Here is a 7,522-nt window from a genome sequence, read left to right as displayed (position 1 = left end):
AAAGCTAACCTTAGCCCTTAAAACTAACTTAATACAAACCCTAACCCTAACTCCTAACCCTAACCTGAAGCTAACCCTAACCCTAACCCTAACTCTTACCCTAACCCTAACCCTAACCCTAACCCTAGCCCTAACCCTAACCCTAACCCTAAACCTAACCTTAGCCCTAACCCTAACCCCAAACCCCTAACCGTAACCGTAACCCTAAGCCTAACCCTTAACCACTAACCCCTAACCCTAACCATAACCCTAAACCCTAACCCTAACCCTAGCCCTAATCCTAGCACTAACCCTAGCCCTAAGTCAGACCCTAACCCTAATCCTAACCCTAACCCAACCTTAACCCTAAGCCTAACCTTAGCCCTTAAAACTCACCTATTACAAACCCTAACCCTAACTCCTAACCCTAACCATAAGCTAACCCTAACCCTAAACATAAATCTTACCCTAACCCTATCCCTAACCCTAGCCCGAAACCTAACCCTAACCCTAACCCTAACCTTAGCCATAATCCTTACCCATAACCCGTAACCATAACCCTAACGCTATGCCTAACCCCTAACCGCTAACCTCTAACCCTAACAATAACCCTAAATCCTAACCCTAACCCTAACCCTAACCCTAGCCCTAACCCAAGCCCTAAGTCGGACCCTAACCCTAATCCTAACTCTAACCCAAACTTAAGCCTAAACCTAACCTTAGCCCTTAAAACTAACCTAATACAAACCCTAACCCTTACTCCTAACCCTAACACTAAGCTAACCCTAACCCTAACCCTAACTCTTACCCTAACCCTAACCCTAACCCTAGCCCTAACCCTAACCCTAAACCTAACACTAACCTTAGCCCTAACCCTAACCCTTAACTGTAACCCTAACCCGATGCCTAACCCGTAACCCCTAACGCCTAACCCTAACAATAACCCTAAACCCTAACCCTAACCCTAGCACTAACCCGAGCCCTAAGTCGGACCCGAACCCTAATCCTAACCCTAACCCAACCTTAACCCTAAACCTAACCTTAGCCCTTAAAACTAACCTAATACAAACCCTAACCCTAACTCCTAACCCTAACCTGAAGCTAACCCTAACCCTAACCCTAACTCTTACCCTAACCCTAACCCTAACCCTAACCCTAACCCTAAACCTAACCTTAGACCTAACCCTAACCCCAAACCCCTAACCGTAACCGTAACCCTAAGCCTAACCCTTAACCACTAACCCCTAACCCTAACCATAACCCTAAACCATAACCCTAACCCTAACCCTAACCCTAGCACTAACCCTAGCCCTAAGTCAGACCCTAACCCTAATCCTAACCCTAACCCAACCTTAACCCTAAGCCTAACCTTAGCCCTTAAAACTCACCTATTACAAACCCTAACCCTAACTCCTAACCCTAACCATAAGCTAACCCTAACCCTAAACATAAATCTTACCCTAACCCTATCCCTAACCCTAGCCCTAACACTAAACCTAACCCTAACCGTAACCTTAGCCATAATCCTTACCCGTAACCCATAACCATATCCCTAACTCTATGACTAACCCCTAACCGCTAAACTCTAACCCTAAAAATAACCCTAAATCCTAACCTTAACCCTAACCCTAACCCTAGCCGTAACCCAAGCCCTAATTCGGACCCTAACCCTAATCCTAACTCTAACCCAACCTTAATCCTAAACCTAACCTTAGCCCTTAGAACTAACCTATTACAAACCCTAACGCTAACTCCTAACCCTAACCCTAAACTAACCCTAACGCTAATCATAACTCTTACCCTAACCTTTACCCTAAACCTAACTCCTAACCCGTAACCGTAACCCTAACCCGATGCCTAACCCCTAACCCCTAACACCTAACCCTAACAATAACCCTAAACCCTGTCCCTTATCCTAACCCTAACCCTAGCCCTAAGTCAGACCCTAACCCTAATCCTAACCCTAACCCAACCTTAACCGTTAGCCTAACCTTTGCCCTTAAAACTAACCTAATACAAACCCTAACCCTAAGTCCTAACCCTAACCCTAAGCTAACCCTAACCCTAACTCTTACCCTAACCCTAACCCTATCCCTAGCCCTAACCCTAACCCTAACCTTAACCCTAACCCTAACCCTTAACCCCTTAACAGTAACCCTAACCCTAAGCCTAACCCCTAACCCCTAACCCCTAACCCCTAACCCTAACCCTAACCCTAACCCTAACCCTAACCCTAACCCCTAACCCTAACCCTAACCCTAACCCTAACCCTAACCCTAACCCTAACCCTAACCTTAGCCATAATCCTTACCCGTAACCCGTAACCATAACCCTAACGCTATGCCTAACCCCTAACCGCTAACCTCTAACCCTAACAATAACCCTAAATCCTAACCCTAACCCTAACCCTAACCCTAGCCCTAACCCAAGCCCTAAGTCGGACCCTAACCCTAATCCTAACTCTAACCCAAACTTAACCCTAAACCTAACCTTAGCCCTTAAAACTAACCTAATACAAACCCTAACCCTTACTCCTAACCCTAACCCTAAGCTAACCCTAACCCTAACCCTAACTCTTACCCTAACGCTAACCCTAACCCTAGCCCTAACCGTAACCCTAACCCTAACCATAACCTTAGCCCTAACCCTAACCCCTAACCCTTAACCGTAACCGTAACCCTAAGCCTAACCCTTAACCACTAACCCCTAACCCTAACCATAACCCTAAACCCTAACCCTAACCCTAGCCCTAATCCTAGCACTAACCCTAGCCCTAAGTCAGACCCTAACCCTAATCCTAACCCTAACCCAACCTTAACCCTAAGCCTAACCTTAGCCCTTAAAACTCACCTATTACAAACCCTAACCCTAACTCCTAACCCTAACCATAAGCTAACCCTAACCCTAAACATAAATCTTACCCTAACCCTATCCCTAACCCTAGCCCGAAACCTAACCCTAACCCTAACCCTAACCTTAGCCATAATCCTTACCCATAACCCGTAACCATAACCCTAACGCTATGCCTAACCCCTAACCGCTAACCTCTAACCCTAACAATAACCCTAAATCCTAACCCTAACCCTAACCCTAACCCTAGCCCTAACCCAAGCCCTAAGTCGGACCCTAACCCTAATCCTAACTCTAACCCAAACTTAACCCTAAACCTAACCTTAGCCCTTAAAACTAACCTAATACAAACCCTAACCCTTACTCCTAACCCTAACCCTAAGCTAACCCTAACCCTAACCCTAACTCTTACCCTAACCCTAAGCCTAACCCTAGCCCTAACCCTAACCCTAAACCTAACCCTAACCTTAGCCCTAACCCTAACCCCTAACCCTTAACCGTAACCCTAACCCGATGCCTAAACCCTAACCCCTAACGCCTAACCCTAACAATAACCCTAAACCCTAACCCTAACCCTAGCACTAACCCGAGCCCTAAGTCGGACCCGAACCCTAATCCTAACCCTAACCCAACCTTAACCCTAAACCTAACCTTAGCCCTTAAAACTAACCTAATAGAAACCCTAACCCTAACCTGAAGCTAACCCTAACCCTAACCCTAACTCTTACACTAACCCTAACCCTAACCCTAGCCCTAACCCTAACCCTAACCCTAAACCTAACCTTAGCCCTAACCCTAACCCCAAAACCCTAACCGTAACCGTAACCCTAAGCCTAACCCTTAACCACTAACCCCTAACCCTAACCATAACCCTAAACCCTAACCCTAACCCTAACCCTAGCCCTAACCCTAGCCCTAAGTCAGACCCTAACCCTAATCCTAACCCTAACCCAACCTTAACCCTAAGCCTAACCTTAGCCCTTAAAACTCACCTATTACAAACCCTAACCCTAACTCCTAACCCTAACCATAAGCTAACCCTAACCCTAAACATAAATCTTACCCTAACCCTATCCCTAACCCTAGCCCGAAACCTAACCCTAACCCTAACCCTAACCTTAGCCATAATCCTTACCCATAACCCGTAACCATAACCCTAACGCTATGCCTAACCCCTAACCGCTAACCTCTAACCCTAACAATAACCCTAAATCCTAACCCTAACCCTAACCCTAACCCTAGCCCTAACCCAAGCCCTAAGTCGGACCCTAACCCTAATCCTAACTCTAACCCAAACTTAAGCCTAAACCTAACCTTAGCCCTTAAAACTAACCTAATACAAACCCTAACCCTTACTCCTAACCCTAACACTAAGCTAACCCTAACCCTAACCCTAACTCTTACCCTAACCCTAACCCTAACCCTAGCCCTAACCCTAACCCTAAACCTAACACTAACCTTAGCCCTAACCCTAACCCTTAACTGTAACCCTAACCCGATGCCTAACCCGTAACCCCTAACGCCTAACCCTAACAATAACCCTAAACCCTAACCCTAACCCTAGCACTAACCCGAGCCCTAAGTCGGACCCGAACCCTAATCCTAACCCTAACCCAACCTTAACCCTAAACCTAACCTTAGCCCTTAAAACTAACCTAATACAAACCCTAACCCTAACTCCTAACCCTAACCTGAAGCTAACCCTAACCCTAACCCTAACTCTTACCCTAACCCTAACCCTAACCCTAACCCTAACCCTAAACCTAACCTTAGACCTAACCCTAACCCCAAACCCCTAACCGTAACCGTAACCCTAAGCCTAACCCTTAACCACTAACCCCTAACCCTAACCATAACCCTAAACCATAACCCTAACCCTAACCCTAACCCTAGCACTAACCCTAGCCCTAAGTCAGACCCTAACCCTAATCCTAACCCTAACCCAACCTTAACCCTAAGCCTAACCTTAGCCCTTAAAACTCACCTATTACAAACCCTAACCCTAACTCCTAACCCTAACCATAAGCTAACCCTAACCCTAAACATAAATCTTACCCTAACCCTATCCCTAACCCTAGCCCTAACACTAAACCTAACCCTAACCGTAACCTTAGCCATAATCCTTACCCGTAACCCATAACCATATCCCTAACTCTATGACTAACCCCTAACCGCTAAACTCTAACCCTAAAAATAACCCTAAATCCTAACCTTAACCCTAACCCTAACCCTAGCCGTAACCCAAGCCCTAATTCGGACCCTAACCCTAATCCTAACTCTAACCCAACCTTAATCCTAAACCTAACCTTAGCCCTTAGAACTAACCTATTACAAACCCTAACGCTAACTCCTAACCCTAACCCTAAACTAACCCTAACGCTAATCATAACTCTTACCCTAACCTTTACCCTAAACCTAACTCCTAACCCGTAACCGTAACCCTAACCCGATGCCTAACCCCTAACCCCTAACACCTAACCCTAACAATAACCCTAAACCCTGTCCCTTATCCTAACCCTAACCCTAGCCCTAAGTCAGACCCTAACCCTAATCCTAACCCTAACCCAACCTTAACCGTTAGCCTAACCTTTGCCCTTAAAACTAACCTAATACAAACCCTAACCCTAAGTCCTAACCCTAACCCTAAGCTAACCCTAACCCTAACTCTTACCCTAACCCTAACCCTATCCCTAGCCCTAACCCTAACCCTAACCTTAACCCTAACCCTAACCCTTAACCCCTTAACAGTAACCCTAACCCTAAGCCTAACCCCTAACCCCTAACCCCTAACCCCTAACCCTAACCCTAACCCTAACCCTAACCCTAACCCTAACCCCTAACCCTAACCCTAACCCTAACCCTAACCCTAACCCTAACCCTAACCCTAACCTTAGCCATAATCCTTACCCGTAACCCGTAACCATAACCCTAACGCTATGCCTAACCCCTAACCGCTAACCTCTAACCCTAACAATAACCCTAAATCCTAACCCTAACCCTAACCCTAACCCTAGCCCTAACCCAAGCCCTAAGTCGGACCCTAACCCTAATCCTAACTCTAACCCAAACTTAACCCTAAACCTAACCTTAGCCCTTAAAACTAACCTAATACAAACCCTAACCCTTACTCCTAACCCTAACCCTAAGCTAACCCTAACCCTAACCCTAACTCTTACCCTAACGCTAACCCTAACCCTAGCCCTAACCGTAACCCTAACCCTAACCATAACCTTAGCCCTAACCCTAACCCCTAACCCTTAACCGTAACCCTAACCCGATGCCTAACCCCTAACCCCTAACGCCTAACCCTAACAATAACCCTAAACCCTAACCCTAACCCTAACCCTAACCCTAGCACTAACCCAAGCCCTAAGTCGGACCCTAACCCTAATCCTAACCCTAACCCAACCTTAACCCTAAACCTAACCTTAGCCCTTAAAACTAACCTAATACAAACCCTAACCCTAACTCCTAACCCTAACCTGAAGCTAACCCTAACCCTAACTGTTACCCTAACCCTAACCCTAACCCTAGCCCTAACCCTAACCCTAACCCTAAACCTAACCTTAGCCCTAACCCTAACCCCTAACCCTTAACCGTAACCCTAACCCGATGCCTAAACCCTAACCCCTAACGCCTAACCCTAACAATAACCCTAACCCTAACCCTACCACTAACCCGAGCCCTAAGTCGGACCCGTACCCTAATCCTAACCCTAACCCAAACTTAACCCTAAACCTAACCTTAGCCCTTAAAACTAACCTAATACAAAGCCTAACCCTAACTCCTAAACCTAACCTGAAGCTAACCCTAACCCTAACCCTAACTCTTACCCTAACCCTAACCCTAACCCTAGCCCTAACCCTAACCCTAACCCTAAACCTAACCCTAACCCTAACCCTAACCCCAAACCCCTAACCGTAACCGTAACCCTAAGCCTAACCCTTAACCACTAACCCCTAGCCCTAACCATAGCCCTAAACCCTAACCCTAACCCTAACCCTAACCCTAGCACTAACCCTAGCCCTAAGTCAGACCCTAACCCTAATCCTAACCCTAACCCAACCTTAACCCTAAGCCTAACCTTAGCCCTTAAAACTCACCTATTACAAACCCTAACCCTAACTCCTAACCCTAACCATAAGCTAACCCTAACCCTAAACATAAATCTTACCCTAACCCTATCCCTAACCCTAGCCCGAAACCTAACCCTAACCCTAACCCTAACCTTAGCCATAATCCTTACCCGTAACCCATAACCATAACCCTAACGCTATGCCTAACCCCTAACCGCTAACCTCTAACCCTAACAATAACCCTAAATCCTAACCCTAACCCTAACCCTAACTCTAGCCCTAACCCTAGCCCTAAGTCGGACCCTAACCGTAATCCTAACTCTAACTTAAGCTTAACCCTAAACCTAACCTTAGCCCTTAAAACTCACCTAATACAAACCCTAACCCTTACTCCTAAACCTAACCCTAAGCTAACCCTAACCCTAACCCTAACTCTTACCCTAACCCTAACCCTAACCCTAGCCCTAACCCTAACCCTAACCCTAAACCTAACCCTAACCCTAACCCTAACCCCAAACCCCTAACCGTAACCGTAACCCTAAGCCTAACCCTTAACCACTAACCCCTAACCCTAACCATAACCCTAAACCCTAACCCTAACCCTAACCCTAACCCTA

This window comes from Buteo buteo, chromosome 20 (assembly GCF_964188355.1).
Source record: "Buteo buteo chromosome 20, bButBut1.hap1.1, whole genome shotgun sequence".
NCBI classification, from domain to species: domain Eukaryota; kingdom Metazoa; phylum Chordata; class Aves; order Accipitriformes; family Accipitridae; genus Buteo; species Buteo buteo.
Note: the sequence above shows the minus strand (reverse complement) of the source record.